The following is a 22,178-nucleotide window of genomic DNA, read 5'->3' as shown; positions in this document are numbered from 1 at the left end:
TAGTGCTGTGGGAGCTCTAAGGGAGATAAGTTGTAGACCTTCTTGGAGGAGCCAGGGCCAGAAATAGTCTTAGGAGAACGGATGGCATTTGGACAAGCCAAGAAGAGGGAGGGGGAGAATGCTTTTAGGGAGTGGTCTGGAACTGATGAAAGCTGCTGCTGATACCACCCCCATTTCCTGGCATCCTGGGCTCCTGGCTTAGGATGATGGCTCTTCGGTGTTCCTGTATCCCTGCCCATCCCCCACTGTCTCCACCAGAGGGGCCTGGAACTCCCCACCTCCAAGGGGGAGGAAAAAGAGGGTAAAAGGAGGAGGAGGAGGAAATCCTGTTTTCCCATTTCCTGGCTGGGGGGAAAGCCTGCTAAAATGAAGAGAGGAACAGAACGGTATGGGTTTAGGGTTGGAAGTAAGAGAAATTTGTTTCAGATCTCCCCTCCCCTGAACTTGTCAGGAGGCAGGAGTCCTGGGAGGTGGGGGAGGGAGGAGATTGGAGAAACAAAGGGTGATGACGCTAGGGACCTGAAATGTCAAAGCTAGGGAGTGGGGAGGGGGGTTGTTAGAATCATTGGCCTTGGGGGTCAAGAAGACCTGAATTCAAATCCTGCCCCAGACACTTAGCTGTGTGGCCTTAGTCAAGTCACTGAATCTCTCTCAGCCTCTGTTTCCTCATCTATAAAATGGGGATAATAATAGCATCTACCTCACAGGGTTGTTGGGAGGAGCAAATGAAATAATGTTTGTAAATTGCTTTGCTAACCTTAAAGTTGATGTAAGCGCTGGCTATGATTATGGTCATAGTCATGTTGGAGTAGGAAGAGGTGTTTGAACACAGAAACATGGGATATCAGATCTGGGAGAGACCTTGAGATCATTGTGTCTAACATCTTCATTTTGTGAGGAAGAAAACTGAAGCTCAGAATTGAGTAGTTTGCTCAAAGTTGCCAGTGAGAGGGGACTAGAGGTGAGATTAGAACCTGGCTCCCTGTGTTCCCAGTTCAGAGCCCTGTATCCCTGCACACTGTTGGCCCCTGGTTGGATACACATTGACATCACTTTCATTGATGTAGTACCTGTACCAGGCAGTTCTGCGAGATGCAGAGAAGGGACAGCCCTGACTTCGGTGGCTCACAAACATGTTTTCACACATACTTAGATACTTTGTGCCCATGGAGTGTCATGTACATGCATGTGGATCCAAACACACTAATTCTGAGTGTGTGCATGTGCACACACGTGCATGGGTGCGCACGCATGTGCGCGCGCGCACACACACACACACACACAAACTCAGTTCTAGCTTTGGAGACAACATTTCTGTTGTCACAAAATGGCACATCTCAGAGCCCACCTGATGGCTGAAGAATAGGACACAAGATCAGGATGGGTGGGACAGGCTTACCCTGGAGGCCTCCCTGGAGGTGGTGAAGTTGGAGCCTTGAGTAGCTGTGGTTTAGGCCAAAAAGGAGGGCAGTGGGGTTGTGCCCTCTACCAGGGTTCAGCACAGTGCCTGACCCATCGTAGCTGCTTAATAAATGTTAGTTGACGGACTCCATCCCACCACCTCAGAGCTAACCCTACTGGGGCCAAAGCTGTTTCTTTCTGGAATACTGGTCCCTCTCCTTTCTCTCCCCACCTTTCTCCCTACCCCAGATCACCCCAGGACATGAACCCAGAGGGAGCTTGAACCTGCACCTGGCTAGTACAATGTCCAAGCTGCTCCAGGAAATTGCAGAGACTCCAAGGTTGTGTAATCAGCTTGTGCGAGAAACCCTTATCGGCCCTTCCCCAGAGCCTTGCAGGATGCCCTCCACAATCTATGTGGAGCTGCCCTAGAGGGGAGGGAAGGTCTCCTTTAAGCTCATATTGCATGCTCCTTTCTGGCTATCTTCTCTGTCTCCTTCATCCTTTCTGTCTCTCCTTTCTCCTTCCCTCCTTCCCTCCCTCCCTCCCTCCTTCCCCCTCCCCTCTTGTCTTTTTCTGTCTCTTCTCTCTCTCTCTCTTCCTCCCTCCCTCTCTCCTTCTCTTTCTGTCTGTTTTCTCTGTCTCTATCTCTGTTTTCTATACCTCTCTGTTTCACTCTACCTTCCAGTGCCTTTCTGAGTTATGAATTCTGAAAGATGGAAGGGACCTCAGAGGTAATTTAGTCTAATATGCAGCTAAACCTAGATCCTTTCTGCAGCACTCTCAATATGCAGGCAGCCAGCCACTACTTAAAGACCACCAGTGATGGAGAACTCACTCCTTGCTGGAACAGTCCATTCCACTCTGGAAAAGCTCTCATTGTAAAGCCTCCTTTCCTCCCAACCTCAGGCCTACCTCACTGCCTCTCTCCAATGTCTCCACATCATTCTTGATTCTGTCCCCAGAGCTGGACAAAACAAAGCTAATCCACCCTCTGCATCACAGCCTTTCAAATGCTTAAAAACCACTCTCACGTCCCTTCTAAGTTTTCCCTTCTTCAAGCCACGTATCCCTAGCTCCTTCTACTGATCCTTAAATCTCTACCTCAGTTTTTTTTGGTCTACCTTTTGGTTTCCCATCCTGTGTCAGAAAAGGGAATGTTTATAAAAAGTGCTTACTTTGCACAGTGCTTAACACATGGTAGATACAACGTAGATGCTCATTCCCTTCCTCTTCCCTCTGTGTGTGTCTCTCTCTGTCTCTTTCTGCCTTTCTTCGTATCTTTTTGTATCTACTTTGTTTCTATTTGTATCTTTCATTCAGTCTTTGTATGAGTGTGCAGGGGAGGAGGGACAATCACACACACACACACGTGTGAATGTCAATGAGTGTATAAGGCACACACATAAAGCAGTAAGATAAGTTTCCTGTGTGGCCTGTAGCCTCAGCCTCATCCCTTTATAGTCACAGGACATCTGGTGCAGCTGCCCCTGCCACATCCCATGACTGTGCATGGGTGACATAGACAAGCCCTGCCCATGATTTCAAGGTAAATATTGCCAAAACTCTTGAAGTGCCCATAGTTCTCCTAAACTGACTGGAGGAATGAAGACCACGAGGAAAGACACACAGACTGAGATAGGAAGAGAATAAGGAAACACATGAGGGGAAGTGACATCAGGAAGATGGAGACAGACAAAGAGAGAGAAAGAAGGCGAGATGGAGTCAGAGACAAGAGATAAGAGATAGGGAAAGAGAGAGACAGGAAGGACAGAGAAATGAGAAGACATAAAGATGGAGACTGAACCTGGAGATAGGAAACAGGGATACACAGAGAGATGCAGGGAAAGAGACAAGTTGGAGGTGAAAAGCGGAGATAGGTAGCAAGCATAGATATGTCCTGGAGAGGCTGAAAGCTACAAAGAGAAAAACGTGGAGGGAAGTGAAGACAGACAGGAGCCGAGAAACCTTTAGAAACCCAGCAATGAGAAAAAGACAGAGAAATGGAGACAAAAACTGGAGACAGGAAACGGAAACAGGAAAAGAAGGAAAGATACAGAGATGGGGTCAGATAAATGACAAAGAACAATGTTTTGCCTTAATTTTCTCACCAAGGTGTTTTCCCATCTCTTGGCTTCTCCAAGTATTGTCTCCCATAATTAACTTAGAAAATTATAGAATATTCAATGTGAGAGCTAGGAAGGGCTTTTGAATAGAGAATAGAAAACGTAAAAGGTGGGAGAGCCTTAGAACTTAGGACAGAGACCATCAGATCTGAGAGGGCTTTTAGAGCCTGAACCCCATTTTTTACCGATGAAGGAACTAAGGAGAAAAGATTTGTCTAAGGTCACCCATACCATTCCAGGCTTCTTATTCCATCAGTGTTGGAACAAGCCCTACCCTATCAGCTCCTGTTTGGGGCTGAGCAGACAGTTAAATGAATTTTAATTTTATTTTTTAAATAATAGTTTATTTTCCCCCAGTTACATGTAAAAACCATTTTTAACACTCATTTAAAATTTTTTTGAGTTCCAAATTTTCTCTCTCCCTCCCTCACCTCCCCCTCCCTGAGACAGTAAGCAATTTGATATGTTATACTTGTCCAATCATGCAAAACATATTACTATATTAGTCATGTTGTGAAAGTCAAACCAAAGGGAAAACCCCCCCAAAAAATAAAGAAAGTAAAAAAATATAGTATGCTCCGATTTGCACTTAGACTCAGTTCTTTCTCTGGAGGTGGATAGCATGCTTCATCATGAGTCCCTTGGCATTGTCTTGGATCATTGTATTGCTGAGAATAGCTAAATTATTCACAGTTGATCACCACACAGTATTGCTGTTATTGTCTATACAGTGTTCTCTTGGTTCTGCTCATCTCACTTTGTATCAGTTCATGTAAGTGTTTCCAGGATTTTCGGAAACTGTCTGTCATTTCTTATAGTGCAATAGTATTCCATCATGTTCATACACCACAGTTTGTTCATCCATCTCCCAACTATGGGCATCCCCTCAATTTCCAATTCCTTGCCACCACAAAAAAATAGTTGCTATAAATATTTTTGTACAAATAGGTCCTTTCTTCTTATTAAGGGACGTTTGAAGAGTCACAGGAATACAGCTAGAAGGGACCTAGAAGTCCATCCATTTCAACCTGTCACCTAACAAAGAGAAAAATGAGAAGGGATTTGTCCAAAATCAAGCAGGTGGTAAGTTAGAATTTTGACCGAGGGCCTCTGACAGCACATCCCATGTTTTTTCAAATACAGTAAAGTGTACCCCTGTATTCCAGGTAACTCTAATGAAAAACTTTAATTTAGTTTAGTTTAATTTAGAGAGGAAGTGAGATCCATTATTGCTTTGCAGTGATGAGCCAGCATGTCACCATCCTCATCATCTTCCTGCCTAGGACAAGACACCAGAGAGGTGTGTGCCTGTCTATACAGCTATGGTACAAGGCCTTGCTGGTTTGGGGCTCCCCTCCACCCTTCTCTGGCTGCTTGATGAATATGCAAAAATATAACCTGAATGTCCATGAAAATGAATGGAGCTCTTGCGGGGCAGATATCCTTCCTCTCCTCCACCCCTGAGGCTACCACCCTCCTAACCATTTGCCTGGACTATGGCAATGGCTTCCTTGAAGGTCTTCTTGCCTCTATTCTCTCCCTCCCCCCATCCAGGCCTTTCATACTTGTGGATCTGGTCATGCCACATCTCTGCTCAGACTGTCCGTTGCGTCTTTAGAGAATTGAAAACTTCATTTGCATCCTAGTCTTTCCCAGTAGGTTGTCATTGGCCTCCCTGTCCAGATAGGATCATGATATTGCCTTCTGCTCACTCCATCCTCTGGCCAAACTAGAACCCTGAACATGCCAAGGGTCCTCCCAAGGCAGCTAGGTGGCACAGTGGATAAAGAGCTGGGTCTGGAGTCAGGAAGTCCTGAGTTTGGATTCAGCCTGACCTTTACTAGCTGTGTCACCCTGGGTAAGTCACTTAACCTCTGCCTGCCTTGGTTACCTCCACTATAAAATGGGGATAATAAACAGCACCTACCTCCCAGGGCTGTTGTGAGGATTGATTGAGATCATATTTGTAAAGTGCCTGGCACATGTTAGACACTTAGTAACTGCTTGTTTCCTTCCTTCTGTCCTTCCTCTTTGCCCTCCTTGCACTGTGTCCTAGGACTGGAATCCCATTCTGTTTTCTTTGCCTGTGGCATTCCTACCCATCCATTTAAGCAACCTCCTCCAGGAAGGCTGTCTTGATCCCCTTCCCCCGAAGACCTCACAGGACACTTTATTTGTGCATCTCTGGGGTACTTCTCATGTAGTTTGTTGTGTGTTTCAGTTTTCTATTGGCAAAGGATTGAGGAGGGTAGGACCGAGTTTTATTTAATTTTGCATCTTCTGCTTCTGCCACTAGAAAGTTCTGCACAAAATAGGCACTTAAATAAATGTTAGTGGACTACTCCTTTGCACGTTGCACATATCTTCAGTATTTTTTTTCTTTTTTGTGAGGCAATCGGGGTTAAGTGACTTGCCCAAGGTCACACAGCTAGTATGTGTCAAGTGTTTGGTCTGAGGCTGGATTTGAACTCAGGTCCTCCTGACTTCAGGGCTGGTGCTCTATCCACTGTGCCACCTAGCTGCCCCAGCCTTTTTTTTTTTTGGGTTAGGCAATGGGGTTGAGTGACTTGCCCAGGGTCACACAGCTAGTCAATGTTATGTGTCTGAGGTCAGATTTGAACTCAGGTCCTCCTGAATCCAGGGCCGGTGCTCTATCCACTGCACCATTTAGCTGCCTCATGCTTTTTTCAATGTATAGATCAGTCACACTGATTTTTCCTGTCCTTTCCCATTTTTTGTCCTTCAAAAAAATGCTATTTCTTATCTGGGATGGCTCTCAGGGAGGGGAGAGGGGGAATAGTGGGGCATATCACAGTGATGTAAAAAGGCAACTAGGTGGTGCAGTGAGTAGAGCACCAGGCCTGGAGTCAGGAGGACCTGAGTTCAAATTTGGCCTTAGACACTTAGTAGCTGTGTGACCCTAGGCAAGTCACTTAGCCCTGTTGCCCTCAGTTTCCTTATCTGTAAAATGAACTGGAGAAGGAAATACAAACCACTGTAGCATCTTTGCCCAGAGAGTTCTGGCACTGATGAAATCCCAAATCCCATTACTGATAGTTGATTCTAAAGAGATATTATGATTGTAAAATTCCATGATTCTAAGATCTGAGGGGAAAGATTGTTACTGGCTGTGGGAGATTCCAGGATGAACCAGCACCTACTTCACAGGATTGTTGTGAGGATATTTGTAAAAAAAAAAAAAAAAAAAAAAGATTTAGCACAGCACCTGGCACATAGTAGGTGCAATATAAATACTCATTCCCCTTCCCTTCCCCCTTTGTGAGAGTGAAAGCTCCACCCCCTACTCCTGGGACGGGCTGGTGCTGGTACCAGTGCTGTCTTCTATCCCTGCAGCTGGAGAGAAGGGATCTTAGGACAGAGAATGGGAAGCCCATATTGCCCAGAGACTGCAAGGGTCTCCCATGAGACTGAGGCCAGTCTAGGGTGGCTTGTTAGAGGACGCTGTGATAGTTTGTTAGGTGTTCTTCCAAGAAACATTGAAGACAAGGACGGCCTGCCTGATTTTTGGTCTGAATGCCCAGGTGCCCACCAGCACACTGCCTGCACGGAGCAGGATCTTGATAAATGTTTGATGGCCCTCTGTGCACAGGGCCTTTGACTAAGGCCTGAGAGGCCAACTGCCTTGCTCGGGGTCATCCAGAACTAAGGGTGGGTGGGTGGAGGTGGTGGTGGTCCTAGAGAGATCCTGGGTGTCCTGGCCTTGAGGGACAGCTCCTAGGAAAAGAAAACAGCTGCTGGAGAAGTTTAGAGGGGTACTAGGTGTGGGACGTTTGACAGGATGGGGCCCTGACCCTCTCTAAACAGCTCCTGTTTCCGGCTGGCCTGAAAGATAAAGGGGAGAAGGGTGGGGAGGAGGAGAGGGAAGAACTGGGGGCTCTGGTCACCCCCTCTCAACTTGCTTCCGTCCTCTAGGTCACATCCGGGGTTAAGCTGCCCACTGGCCTCCCCGTCTGTTCCTGTCCTGTATGGCTTCCTGTGGCCCACCTGGGAGAGCCAGCTCTGAGTGCCCCGAGGAGCTGAAGGGTGGTGGTGGGTGGGGCCCCATCCCCCCAGACTTTACAGTGTCTGTGAGACGTTGGGAGGGGGAATGGGAGAAGGGCTATCATTCTTTGTGTCCCCCCCCCCCCGCCCCAGCCCTCGCCTCTGTCCAGGGTTCTGGGGAGAAGGGGGAGGGGGGCCGCGTTTCCTGGCGTGCCCCTGGGTCTCACCTCACTACCCGTTCCCCCCCTTCCGGAGGCTATTTTTGGCTGCTCTGCAGGGGATCTGTCGGTGTTTCCTTTTTTCCACTGGCGATGGAAAGTGCGGAGGGAGTTAGGTGTCGTCACGGGCCCCGGAAATGGCTGAGGGGGGAGGGAGAGAGATGGACAGAGACCAGGCAGTCCAGACCGTGGCGCCACCGGCAGGACTGGATGGGGGAGGAGGGGGTTGGGGAGCGGGGAGTAGCTCGGAAGGGACAGCGAGCATCCTTCGAAGGAAGGACCTTGTAAGCCACGAAGGAGCACAGCTCTGCCTTTTCCCCTATTCCCACCTCCTACCAACTCCTCATCCCTCTAACACTGTGAGGATGAAAGGCCACAGAGAGAGGACATAGTTATCGTAATAGCCGTCGTTACAGACATTCATTGGCATTGCCTATGTGCAGGGCCTCAGGAGGACCTCGGGCAGAGGCAGAGGCAGAGGGAGGAGGCATCCCAGTGGATCCCTGCTTAATCCATCATCTTCAGTGTTTCCCCTGGCTTCCTGGCTGTACCATAAAGCATGGAGGGAAATGGGGAGGTGGGGTGGTGGATAGGGCAAAGCCACCAGCAGCTTCAATCCACAATAATAAGTGACTTGAACCCCTGAGGGGACCAGATGTGGTGTTGATCAAGATCTTAGGGGAAATATTATTAACAGTTGTGGGGAGATTCCAGAATGAGTGGCCACTGGAATTAGATTTTCAGGGCTGGGAGTGAATAGGAATTCAACAGACTGGGGATGGGGCAAGAGAATGCAGGGTCATTGCTAGGGTCAGAGACTTGTGTGTCTGGAGGATAGGGATGGGAGATAAGCCTGAGAAGATAGGATGGTGCCAGGTTCTATAGGGTCTTAAAAGCTGTGCTAATGACCTTGAACTTTATTCAGAATGGAGGGAGCTGAAAAAAGGTTTGTAATTAAGCAGGCGCATGACAACTATGTATAAGAAAGATTACTGGGGCTATGTGTGACTAGATTGGAGGGGAGAAGGATGGAGGGATGACCAGTTATGAAGCTAATGAAGGAGTCTAGGTAGGCAGCAATGAGGGCTTGTATTAGGTGATGGTGATAGGAATCAAGGGAGGGGACAGGTGCCAAAGCAGTGAGAAGGAATGAACAGGAACCTATAACTGAGGGAAAATGAGAAGCAGGGGCACAGGAAGAGTGAAATATAACAGTAAGGTCCAGGATACGAGAGACCAGATGAATGGGGCCACAGGCAAAAAGAGAGAAGTCAGGAGAAGTGGAATTTGGGGAAAAGACAAGAGCTCAGGTTAAGGTGGGCTGTTTGAGGTGTGGTAGAGGTGGAATCTGAGGTGGGCAGTTAGAGATGGGTGGAGAGTGGCATCTGGAGCTCAGAAGAGACATTAGGTCCGCACATGGTGATTTACTTAAAGTTTGACTTTCTTGAAACAGGGAGTGAACATGAATTTCATGTATCTATAACTGGGAGAGACTTCAGAGTCCATCTGATTCAACTACTTCCTTTTATAAAGGTGGAAACTGAAGCCATGTAAGTTAAGTGTCTTACTCAAGGTCACACAGGGTACACAGCATTGGAGAAAGGATTTAAACCCATGTCCTTTGACTCCAGCTAACAGGAAGGAGTATAATTAACAAAAACTGACATTTATGTAGCACTTTATACTTTGAAAAGTGTTTATTTACTCTCTTTCCGTCTCTCTCTCTCCTCTCCTCTCTCTGTCACTCTCTCTCCCCTACCCCTTCTCTCCCCCTGTTCTCTCCTTGTCTCTCTCCTTCTCCCTCTCTCCCCTGCCTCTTCTCTTCTCTATCTGCCCCACCCCCATCTCTGTCCTTCTCTCTCTCTCCGCCGTCTCTGCCTCTGTCTCTCTCTCTCCTTCTTCCTCTCTGTCATTCTCTCCCTCCTTTCCTCTGTCTCCCCTGCCCCATTTCTTTTTCTCTCCTCTATCAATGCTGATGGGCACCTGCTCTGCCAATTATAGTTATTTATTTATTTATTCATCTATCTATCTATCTATCCGTCTATTTATTTATTTATTTTTTGCTTTTTGATGAGGCGATCGGGTTAAGTGACTTGCCCAGGGTCACACAGCTGGTAAGTATCATGTGTCTGAGGCTGAATTTGAACTCAGGTCCTCCTGACTCCAAAGCCCCAATTATAGTCTTTTTTTTTTTTTTAAACAAAACTCTTTATTTTACACATCCCTTAGCAGTCTTTCCATGACCAGCAGCCTAGGGGCCTCCACCCGTCACGTCTCACCAAAGCCTCCAGGCCTCACGCTCCAACTCCAGCAGGGTGAGCACATCCCCCTCCCACACAGGGCCCTTCACTTTTCAGATGATGGACCGGCTCATGTCGTCCATGAACTCCATGCACACCTGGGTGCACTTGTCCTGAGAACCTGTCTTGCCCAGCACCTTGGTGACCCGAGCCAGTTTGATGGGCTGCATGTGGCCAGTGTCCATGATGGCGACAGAAACAGAAGATGACAAGAGCCCAATTTTAGTCTTAAGGAGTTGTCTGGGAGCTGTGAAAAGTTAAGTCAGGTTCCCAGGGTTACACCACAGTGTGTGTCAGAGTTAGGACTTGAACTCAGGATCACCTGAGTAAAAGAACAGCTCTCTTTCCTCTATATTATGATGCTTCTCACAGGTCTTATTATGTCTGTTTTATAGAAGGGAAACCGAGTCTCATAGCATTAATGTGATGACTGAGTCATCTACTAGTAAGTGTCTGAGGTGGGATGTGAACCCAGGTCTTCATGATGCCAAATCCAGCACTCAGTTCATTAGGCATACTGCCTAGTCTAGAGATGAGAACAGATCCTTAGGGAATATCCACTTTATTAAGGAGATTAGGAAACATTGAATGAATCTGAGCAAGAGAAACCAAATCCTCTTTTATCTTAGTGCCTTCCCTCTGAGATCACCTCCCATTTATTCTGTCTGTATCTTTTTTGTACATAATTGTTTGCTTACATGTTGTCTCACCCATCAGATGTGTGGTTTCCTTGAAAGCTGTTTTTTCCCCTTTCTTCATATCCTCAGCTTTTAGCACAGTGCCTGGCACAGAGTAGGTGTATAATAAATGCTTGTGGCTAATGCAGAAATGTTTTGCGTGACCTCACATATATAATTGATATCATAGTGCTTGCCTTCTCAATAGGTGGAGGAAAGGAGGAAAGGAGAGATTTTTAAAAATGAATGTTAAAATCTTTTTACATGTAATTGGGAAATATTTAACAAAATAAATTCTTAAAAATATGTTTTAAAAAATAAATGTTTGTTGACTGACTGATTTTATCTGGTAGGCAGACATGGCTAACACTTGTCAGCTACTGCAGAGAAGTCAAGGAGGCTGAGGCTTGAGAAAAGGCTTTAAAAGGTTATCAAGACGTTATTGGGGACTTTTGAAAGAGAAATTTCAGTTGAATGGTGCAGTCAGAATCTGGATTGCAAAGGGGTTGGTGGTAAGAAAGCAGAGGCATTGGGTTATATAAACTTTCAAAGAAGTTTAGTGGAAGGAGAGATGGGAGAGGATTCTGTCCATCTACAAGGGTGGAAGGACCACTTTTTAAGGAATTGGGAAACTAGGGAATGTTTGTAAACAGACAGGAGATATCTAGCCCAGAGGGAGAGATTGGAGATATATGAGAAAGAGGTGTGACTGCAGGAAGCCATCTCAAAATAAGCCTGCAGATATTTGTTAAGCAAACAGCTACTGTGTGCCAGGCACTGTGGTAGGTAGGTACTGGGGATATAAGGATGAAAAGAGAAACTGTCCTTGCCTTCAACGAGCATATGAGAGTTCTCTGGGGGCTGAGGATATAGAAAGAAATGGATGAATATAGAAGGGTGGTGCTGGTAAATTGAGTCACTGATGACTAGTGGGGATATGGAAAAATGGTTAGTAGGAAGTAACGCATGAGTTAATCCTCCAAGGATCAACTAGGGGTTCTGTGAGTTGAGGGAGAGGAGGGAATGCATGTCAGGCATGGGGAACAGATTGTGCTAAGGTATGGAGATGGGAACAGTTAAGCCAGTCAGTCAACAAGTCTTTATTAAGTGCCTACTATTTGCCAAACACTGTGCTAATTGCTGGGGGTGAAAAGAAAGGCAAAAACAATACCAGATGTTAAGGAACTCACAGTTTAACAGCAGACACAACATGCAAAGAATTATGTGCAAAAACATATAGACAGGATAAATTGGAAATAATCAATGGAGAGAAGGCACTGACATTAAGGGAGGGTTTGGGAAAGACTTTATGCAAAAAGAAAGATTTTGACTGAGACTTGAGGAATATCTGCCAGGATAGCAGAGATGAGGAGGAGAGAATTCCAAGCTTGAGGGACAGCCACTGAAAATGCAGAGATGAGAGATAGAGTGTCTTGTGTGAGGAAGGGTTTGGAGGCCAGTGTCACTGGATCAGAGAACATGGGAGGGGGGAGTGAGGTGTAAGAAGACTGGAAATATAGAAGGGGTCCAGGTTATGAGGAGATTTCAAAAGAAAAGGGAAAGATTTATATTTGATCCTGGAGGTAAAAGGGAGCCACTGGAGTTTACTAAGTAGGGAGATGATATGGTCAGATCTAGGTTTTATTACTTTTGACAGCTAAGTGGAGGAGAGATTGGAATAGAGAGAAATGAAGTAAAGAGATGACCAATCAGGTTATTGAAGTAGTTCAGGCATGAGGTGATGAGGATGGGCATGAGGGTGAGGGAAGTGTCAAGGGAAAAAAGCAGGCATATTAGGAAGATGCTGCAAAGGTAGAAATGATGGAACTTGGCAACAGATTGGATATGGGGAGGTCCTGAGAGATTGAGGAGTCAAGAACTATATGCAGGGTGTGAACCTGGGTCACTGAGAGGATAGTGATACACTCTACAATCTACAGGGAGATTAGGAAGAGGGAAGGGTCTGAGGGGTTTAGCCTTAGACATGTTGAATTTTAAATGTCTATGGGATATCCAATTTGAGATGTCCAATAGGTAGTTGGGGATGTGAGAATGGAACTCAGGAGAGAAATTAGGGCTGGATAATACATTTGAGAATCATATGCAAAGAGATACTAATGGAATCCATAAGAATTGATGATACCAACAAGGAAGATGGTATAGAAGGAGAAGAGAAACTGTCCAAAGACAGTCATAATTAGCTGGTGTGACCTGAATGAATATTCGATAAAAGAGACTGAGAAAGAGCAGTCAGACAGGTAGGAAGAGAACTAGGAAAGAGCAGTGTCACAAGAAAGGGATGAAATCAAAGGTTCCAGAGAGGTCACAAAGAATGATGATGAAAAAAGGTCACTGGATTTGACAGTTAATAGATGACTGACAACTTTAGAGAGCTACAAAGCTGAAATACAGAGAGCTAAGAAGAAAGTGAGAGAAAAGCAAATCTTCTTAAGGAGTTTGGCCATGAAAGAAAGGAAAGATAGAGAATGATAGTTAGCAGGGAAGGGTGGATAAAGTGAAGGTTTTTTAAGGATAGAGGAACATAGGCATGATTGTAGGTGGTAGAGAGGTAGGTAGTAGAAAGGAATAACTAGGCCAGTTTGTCTTGGCCAAAGAATATGTGAGGGAGTTTTTGTTCAACAGCTCTGAAGAGATTGGAGCTAGACTGCATTTAAAAATTATTTATTTTTCATTTTCAACATTTCTTTATAAGGTTTTGAGTTCCAAATCCCCCCATTCCTCCCCAAGATGGTATGCAATCTGATATAAGCTATACATGTACAATCATATTAAACATATTTCCACATTAGTCATGTTGTGAAAGAAGAATCAAAACAAAAGGGAAACCCATAAGAAAGAAAAAAAGAGAGGGAAAATAGTATCTTTCGATCTAAATTTGGATCCCACAGCTTTTTCTCTAGATGTGTATAGTATTTTCCATCATGAGTCTTTTGGAATTGTCTTGGATCATTGTGCTGCTGAAAAGAGCTAAGTCTATCAAAGTTGGTCATTGCACAATGTGGCTGTTACTGTGTGCAATGTTCTCCTGGTTCTGCTCACTTCACTTAGCATCAGTTCATGCAAGTCTTTCCAGGTTTTTCTGAAATCTGCCTGCTCATCATTTCTTATAGAACAATAGTATTGCATTATATTCATATACCACAACTTGTTCAGCCACTCCCCAATTGATGGGCATCCCTTCAATTCCCAATTAGGAGCTAGACTTTAAAGTGTTTGACACGTAAGCTCTGGAGCAACCTCACAAATCTCTATCCTTATTGACAAGCCAGATGTTCAGAGTTTAGCTGTTAACTTATCTTCTCAGAATCCAGGGGTAGCCCTGAGGGGCTGAGAGGTGTCTTTCTTTCTTTTTTTAAAAAAAAGTTTTTCCCCAACTACATATTAAAATAATTTTTTAGACTTTTGGGTTTTTTTTTTTAAGTTTTGAGTTCCAAATTCCTTCCCTCCCCTCCCGCCTCCCTGAGAGGGTAAACAATCTGATATAGGTTATACATGTGCAATCATGTAAAACATTTCCATATTAGTCATTTTATACAAGAAGATTCAAAGGAAGACAGACAGAAAGAAAGAAAGAAAGAAAGAAAGAAAGAAAGAGGAAAAGCAGCATGTGTCAGTTTAGATTCATTCAGTCAATATCAGTTCTTTCTCTAGAGGTAGATAGCATGCTTCATCATGAGTCCTTTGGGATTGTCTTGGATCCCTGTATTGCTGAGAATGGCTAAGTCATTCACAGTTCTTCATTGTACAATATTGCTGTTACTGTTACTGTCTTGGTTCAGCTCACTTAATTTTGCATCAGTTCATGTAACTCCAGATTTTTTCTGAAATCATCCTGCTTGTCATTTTTTATAGCACAATAATATTTCATCACAATCATATACTATAGCTTGTTCAACCATTTCCCAATTGATTGCTCATCTCCTTGATTTCCAATTCTTAGCCACCACAAAAAGAGCTGCTATAAATTGTTTTGTACAAGTAGGTCCTTCCCCCTGCCCTTTTTTAAATTTGGGAGGTGTCTTTCTAATGTGATTGATAGTTCATCAGCTCCCATCAATGTTCTTCCCTCCTCTCCATGATTATCAGTGGGTGTCAATTAGTCTGCCAGACTTAATTAGCTTTTAGGAAGGAGAATTTATATAATAGAGAACCACTGAATGAATGTTCTTGAGCCGGAGAATATTATGGTTATACATATTTTTTAAAAGTATTTTTTTCACTCTTCAAGAATCTGCCGCATTTCCCTTTCAACCCCTCACCAATCGAGAAGGAAAACCAAAACAGAATATGTAGAAATACAAAAATATATTGTTAAGCAAAACAAATTTTCACATTGATCATATACAAAAAACTTATCTCTTTCTGTACCAAGTCTTTCATCTTTATCAGGCAATGATAAGAACTCCCAAATCTTTCAAAATAGTTTTATTTTACAATATTGTTATCTTTGTATAAATTGTTTTCCTGGTTCTGCTCACTTCATTCTGCATCTGTTTATACAAGTCTTCCAAGGGTTCTCTGAAGCACTCTCCATAATTTCTTAGAGCACCATAGTATTCCATTAAGTTTATTAACTTGCTTAGTTATTGCCCAGTTGATAGGCACTTCCTCAGTTTCTAATTATTCACCAATGCAAAAGAACTATAAATATTTTTGTACATCTTGAGTTGGATATTTGCTTGGGAGTAATCCCTCCCTTAATCTACCTTCCCTCTAATTCTCTCTTCTCCTCTTTCTCTCCTATTTCCCTGTCAAGTAAAATGTATTTCTGTACTCAACTCTCTGTGTGTATTCTTCCCTCCTTTGAACTAGTTCAGATAAGAGTGAGGTTCAGGTATCATCCACTCCCCCTCATCCTTGTTTGTTTAGATCTCTACTTACACATCTGGAAATGTGAGATAATTTTCTTTCACATTTCTCTCCTTTCTCCCTCTCCTTCCATTTTTGTTTTAAGATCATTAAGACATAATAGAACCACTCTCAGATCTTCTGCCTAATTAGATTTCCTCTTTATCCTCAGAGCATCTGCTCTGTACATGTATTTTTCTCCTCCTTATAATGGAAGCAGTTTATCCTTGTTTAGTCCTTTATGATTATTCTTATCTTTATGTTTTTATGTTTTTCTTGAGTCCTGTGTTGGCGCTTCAAAATTTCTATGGAGCTCTGGTCTTTTTTTTTTTCCTATCAGGAATGTTTGGAAGACCTCTATTTTATTAAAGATTCACTTTTCACACTGTAGCATTGTGCTCAATTTTACCGGGTAAGTTATTCTTTGCTCCTAGCCTATATCTTTTGTCCTTTAGAATGTTGTATTCCAAGCTGTCCATTTCTTTTTAGTGGTGGCTGCTAAACTGGTATGATCTTGATTGTGGTTCCTCAGTATTTGAATTTTTTCTTTCTGGTTGTTTGTAGCAGTTTTCCTTTGATTTGAAAGCTCTGGAGTTTTGCTATAATATTCCCAAGAGTTTTAATTTGGGGGTTTTCTTTCAAGAAAGTGACCAGTGGATTCTTTCTATTTCCACTTTGACCTCTGGTTCTAAGAGAGATGGGCAATTTTCTTTTGTTATTTCTTGAAGTGATTCTTTTTTTGGTCATGACTTTCAGGTAGTCCAATGATCCTTAAATATTCTCTTCTTGATCTCTTTTCCAGATCAGCTATTTTTGTGGTGAAATACCTTACATTTGCTGCTGTTCTTTTTTCCAGTCTTTTAATTTTGTTTTTGTATTTCTTGGTATCTCTTAGAATCATTAAATTCTATTTGGTTAATTCTAATCTTCAGATGCTCAATTGTCATATTCCACTGCAACTCAGAACTCATGAGCTCATGAAATCCATTAACCTTAGCTTCCCTGATTGCTTGGTTTACAGGTGTGTGACACTATACCAGGTGCCATTTTTTTTTTCCTCCACCAAAAGGCACAGATCAAAGTGTTTCCTTTAGGAAGTCTCTTCAGACCACACTAAGTCAGCAGGCTGCCTCTGTTCCCTGAATTTTAACAATCCTGATTGTTCCATTTGTATGGGATTCACTCATTACATACTGTCTGATGATTTTGTCTCACTCCCCACAGTGACTGCCCCAAATCTTGTTCTTTTTCTTCCACTCCCAGCCCCACCCTAAATTTCTCTCCCCCCCCTTAAAAAAAGGTGACAGTGCTCCCTATTTTCCAGGCCATCTATCAAGAATCCTTCACTTTCCTGGGAAACAATCTTTGCAGCAAGTATCTCAGATAAAGGCCTCATTTCTCAGCTATATAGAAAAGTGCATCAAATTTATAAGAATACAAGCCGTTCCCTGATTGATAAATGGTCAGATGATAGGAACAGGCAGTTTTCAGATGAGGAAATCAAAACTCTCTACAGTCATATGAAGAATCACTTTTGATTAGAGAAATCCAAATTAAAATGACTCTGAGGTACCAACTCACACAAAAAAAGGAAAATAATAAATGTTGAAGAGGATGTGGGAAAATTGGGACACTAATGCATTGTTGGTGGAGGTGTGAACTGATCCAATCATTCTGAAGAGCAATTTGGAACTATGCCCAAAGGGCAATCAAACTATGGATATCCTTTGATCCGGCAATACCACTACTAGGTCTGTACCCCAAAGAGATCATAAAAAAGGGGAAAAAATCTACTTGTGCAAAAATATTTATGGCAGCTCTTCTTGTGTTGTCAAAATTCTGGAAATTGAGGGGATGCCCATCAATTGGGGAATGGCTGAACAAATTGTGGTATACGAATGTAATGAAATACTATTGTGCAACAAGAAATGATGAGCAGGAAAATTTCAGAAAAACCTGGAAAAACTTGTACAAACTGATGTGAAGTGAGCAGAACCAGGAAAACATTGTAAACAGTAACAGTAACATTGTGTGATGATCAGCTATAAATGACTTAGCTCTTCTCAGCAGCACAATGATCCAAGACAATTACAAAGGACTCATGATGGAAAGTGTTACCCACATCCAGAGAAAGAACTGACAGACTCTGAATACAAATCAAAGCATACTTTTTTTTTCCTTTTGGTCTGTTTCTTCTTTCACTGCTGTGATTGATATGGAAATGTTTTACATGATAGCACATATATAACTTACATCAAATTGCTTACCATTTTAGGAAGAGGGGAGGAGAAGGAGGGAGAGAGGGAGAAAAATTTGGAATTCAAAGTCTTGTAAAAGTGCATGCTAAAAATTGTCTTTACATATAATTAGAAAAAAATACTATTTAAAAAAAATAATTCTTCACTTTCCTGCATCCAGTCCTCAGACTTGTTTCCAATAATCACTCTTTCACTCCTTCTGCCTTGCTTGATGTCTTATGGGTTCTCTCTCTCCTCCTTGAGTCCTTGCTTATAGATGTCATGGAGTAATTCTCTTTTTCTGGGTATGTGTCTTAAGCCTTCCCTATGACCATAATAACTCTTTTTTGTGGAATTCTTTTTTTTGTTTGTTTGTTTGCTCATTCTTCTAACCTACTTTTTGGCTTTAAACTTTTTGCTGAGGCCAGGCTGTGTGTGTGAGTGTGTGTGTGTGTGTGTGTGTGTGTGTGTGTGTGTGTGTGTGTGCTAAGCTTTGTCCTCTTAGATTATTCTGCTGCTTTCTTGGGAGTGTTGAATATTGTATTATTCCAGGATCTCAGGAGCAGCACATCCTGGGGGCTTGCAAGCTTTCAGTGCTCCCAAAGTGATATGATCTAGGGCAAAGACTGCTCACTGCTCTCCTAGTCTGAAAACTTCAAGTTCTTGACTCAGGTTTGAGTCTGAGCAACATGACTATGGGCTTGCTGCTGGCTGGAAGTTCCAGTAGACTACTTCTGAGCTCAGCCACTATCAGCTAAGTGGGAAGCTTGGCTGGTTCAAACTATAGGTCCCCTTTTGGTCTGAGATTCCTGCTCTGGTTATTCTGTTGCAGGCCTCAGTTTAGGCTGGAGGCCTAGAGTCTTTGCTTTGCTTCTGGAACCACAGCTATACAATTATTGTTTACTTCTGAACTTGTTCGTTGCTCAGTACACAGATAGAGCCCACTAGCTGACACTCCTCTCTGCCACCTCTAACCCCTAGGCATGGGTCCCTTCTTCAGTGTATGCTGAATCTGTGACCCAGAACCAGGTAGTAAACAACAGAGCTGCTAAATGTGCCGGGTTCCTGCATTCTGGCCCATGTGGCAAATTTTTAGCTAGACTATCCTCAGTTCTGCAGACTTCTCTTTCTTTCTGTGCCAACCTGGGCTAAAAAAATGACTTGCTATAATATTTCTTAGATTTCTCCATCAGGACTCAGTCTGGTATGTTTTCTAGATCATTATGAAAGTATTGGAGGAGCTGGGCTATATGCTTCTCTCTACTCTCCCATCTTGACTCCACCCCTGAACTGAGTCTTGATGAAATCCAGGAAAGGTAGAGAAACCAGGATAGAGAGAGCAGGAAGATAAACATTTCAGTCATGGAAGACAGTCAATGAAAAGGCAGAGAATTGGAATTGGGATCAAAGTGGCATTAGGCCTGAAGTCTGGAAGAGCTGAGTTCAAATCCTGCCTCAGATACTTTCTACTGTGTGACCCTGTGCAAGTCACTTAACCTCACTTTGCCCCAAGTATCTTCCAAATAAAGTAGAGATAATAATAGCACCCACTTCCCAAGACTGTTGTGAGTCTTAAATGAGATTATACTTTTAAAGTGCTTTGCAAACCTTAAAGCACTATATAAATGCTAGCTGTTATTATTATTTGAGGAATAGGAAGAAAGTCAGTGTTTCTTGTTACATGTTGGAACATGGAGTATATGAAGAGGAGTAAAGTATAAGAAGATTGAAGAGGTAGGAATAGGAGGAATTGTGAAGAACTTTTTTTAATTAATTAATTTTGTTTTATCAACAATCACTTCCATAAGCTTTTAAATTTTTAAAAGTATTTTTTTCACTCTTCAAGAATCTGCCTTGCCCCATCTCTCCCTCCCTCCCCAAGCCGCACAATCTGATATAGGCTATACATATACTTTCCTATTAAACCTATTTTCACATTAGTGATGTTGTAAGTAAGAATTAGAATCAATAGGAGAAACCACCAGAAAGAGGAAACAAAACACAACAGAAGAAAAAAAATAACAAATATTATGCTTCGATCTGCATTCAAATTCCATACTTCTTTCTTTGGATGTGGATAGCATTTTCCATCATGAGGCCTTTGGAGATGTCTTAGATCCTTGTAATGCTGAGAAGGGTTAAGTTTATCAATATTAGTCATCGCACAACGTGGCTGTTACTGTGTACAACATTCTCCTGGTTCTGCTCACTTGTGAAGAGCTTTGAAAGAGAACCAGAGGAATTTCTATTTGGACCTCGAGGTAAAAGCATTTCTCAAACTGGAGTTTCCTGAGTAGAAGAGTGATATAGTCAGACCTCTTTAATAAAATCACCTTGACAGTTGAGTGGAGGATGATCTAGAGTGGGGAGAGACTTGAGGTGGGCAGACCAGCTAGTAGGCTATTGCAGTGATCCAGGTGAAATATGCTAAGGGTCTGCACCAGGATGGCAGCCATATGAGTGAAGAGAAGAGATATTGTGAAGGTAGAAATGATGAGACTTAGCAACAGATTCTATTTGGGGCAAGACGTTGGGTGGCTGGAAGGACAATGGTGCCATCCATAGGGAAATTTGAAAAAGAGGAGATTTTTTGGGGGGGGATAATGAGTTTTGCTTTGGACATGTTGAATTTGAGATGTCCAATAGGCAGTTCAGATGACTGAGATTGGAAGTCAGAAGAGAAGTCAGGAATGGACAATAGATCTGAGAATCATCTGCAAAGAAAACCTCAAATTGGGATCAGGAAGTTTGGATTGGATTGGACTGACCAGTCTGACCGCTCTGCTCTGCTCCAAAGATGGAACTGTGTTTGTGGGCAAATGCAGCCTGCTAGATTGCTTACGGCTAACCCAATGTCTCAGGCCTTCAAGGAACCCCACTTTTGTCTGCGTGGGCTCTCTCAGGGGCAATGTAGAGTTCAGGCCCACCATGATTCAGTTAGATAGATGCTCCTGTGGCAAAACAAACCAGCCCACCAATCTACCAGCCCAACAATCTACCAGCCCACTAATCTACCAACCCACCTAACCATCAATCTGACAGCCATCCATCCAACCAGTCAGTGTCTGATGGTCTGCCTCTTTCCATGGCTGAGGTCTCCCAAGGCAGCAACAGGAAGCACTGTCGGCTATAGCTTTCCAAAAGTCTACTGTCTCAGTCCACTGGTGCTGAACCTGACCCCTCTGCCTTGTGTGTATTCGTGTCTGCCTGAGCTAGTTGATCCAAGGGTTGTGTCGCTGGCTCGGCCTGCCCCTCCCTGGGGGGGCCTGCAGCTCCAATGGGCCCTCTTCAGGAACCAACTTGGGGCAGCCTCCCGAGAATTTTCTAGGGGAGTGGACTTTGAGGGCTTGTCTCTTTCCCTTGACTGCCCACGCTTTGCAGACAACTCTTGCTGGTGCCCTTATCCCTGTCGAGCTGTCCCGCGTCTGTCTGAGATGCCAGAGCTTTGCCACCTCCTGGCTACCCCAAGCCCTGGCACTCCTGGGTTGTGGTTTAGCCCCAGGATGCCCACCACATCCCGCCCAGGGTCTGAAATTCAGAGAAGAGGAAGTGAGCCCAGGGCCTGCACGGCTGAGCCCTAAAAAACCTCCATCCATTGATTGCTGTCCACCCAGTTACTGCTCCTCCTTTCCCCTGTCCCAGGGATTTACTGGGGCTGAGGAACTGCCCCCCAGGGACGCGGTAACGGGTCTGTGTTTACTCAGAACGGGGGTGGCTACGGGAGCAGAGTTGGGGTTGCTGGTGGCGGCCCAGGCCTCTGGGCACCACCTGACGCAGAGCATCGCGGGAGTCGGGGATGCAGAGTCCTGGGCTGTGGGGTCCAGTGAGTGCCGGCCGAGGGCACCTCTGGAAAGGCCCGGGCCCCCTCCCCAGTCTTTCCCCCACCCCACACACCACCGTGCAATCATTTTCCGCTCCCCTTGAATGAAATTGCCAAAGTCTAATGAATCATTCGGCCCGTAATGGGCCGCGGCTCTTATCAGGGGCCGGCGGGCCCGCGGCGGCGCCTTATCTCGGCCGCGCACATGGGCCGCCCGCCCGCCCGCCCGCTCCGCCCGCCATGCTAAGTAGGAAGGGGACGTGAGGTGGGATTAGAGCGAATGTGGATGTGGCAAAGCCACCAGCGCCGCGGCGCACGGGGGGGGCGGGGGCGGGAAGGGGGGGCGTTCGGGGAGGGAGGCCGGGCAAGGGAGGGGGGCGCTCCCGCGAATGGGCCGGAAAATGGCTCCGCCGCGCAGAACGGTGAGTAGCCCACCAGTGCCTTTATTCCTACGAGGAGCCCCGGACACCCCTACGCCGACCGCCCCCCTTCCTCACCCCCTCCTTCTATTCCTCAGTCTGCACCCGG

General features: G+C 44.4%; 1 protein-coding gene and 1 pseudogene across 2 annotated transcripts in view; one reads left to right on the top strand and one right to left on the bottom strand.

The window, feature by feature from the left end:
• Nucleotides 1–8,180: 8,180 nt before the first annotated feature.
• On the bottom strand, nucleotides 8,181–10,232 carry LOC114024810 (annotated as a pseudogene).
• An 11,650-nt stretch (nucleotides 10,233–21,882) lies between these two features.
• TAL1 (TAL bHLH transcription factor 1, erythroid differentiation factor) overlaps nucleotides 21,883–22,178 on the top strand; it is a 20,653-nt gene continuing 20,357 nt past the window's right edge. The window contains exon 1 of one of the 2 annotated variants that reach the window (XM_027838087.1): nucleotides 21,883–21,915. The gene's annotated coding sequence lies outside the window, so the exon portion shown is untranslated. Of the gene's footprint in view, nucleotides 21,916–22,008; nucleotides 22,073–22,178 lie in introns of those variants that run through there. The other variant, XM_027838086.1, reaches the window with a different exon arrangement.

This window comes from Vombatus ursinus, unplaced genomic scaffold, assembly GCF_900497805.2.
Source record: "Vombatus ursinus unplaced genomic scaffold, bare-nosed wombat genome assembly UNPS02014825.1, whole genome shotgun sequence".
Classification (NCBI taxonomy): Eukaryota; Metazoa; Chordata; class Mammalia; order Diprotodontia; family Vombatidae; genus Vombatus; species Vombatus ursinus.
This window is presented reverse-complemented; position numbering and strand designations above follow the sequence as displayed.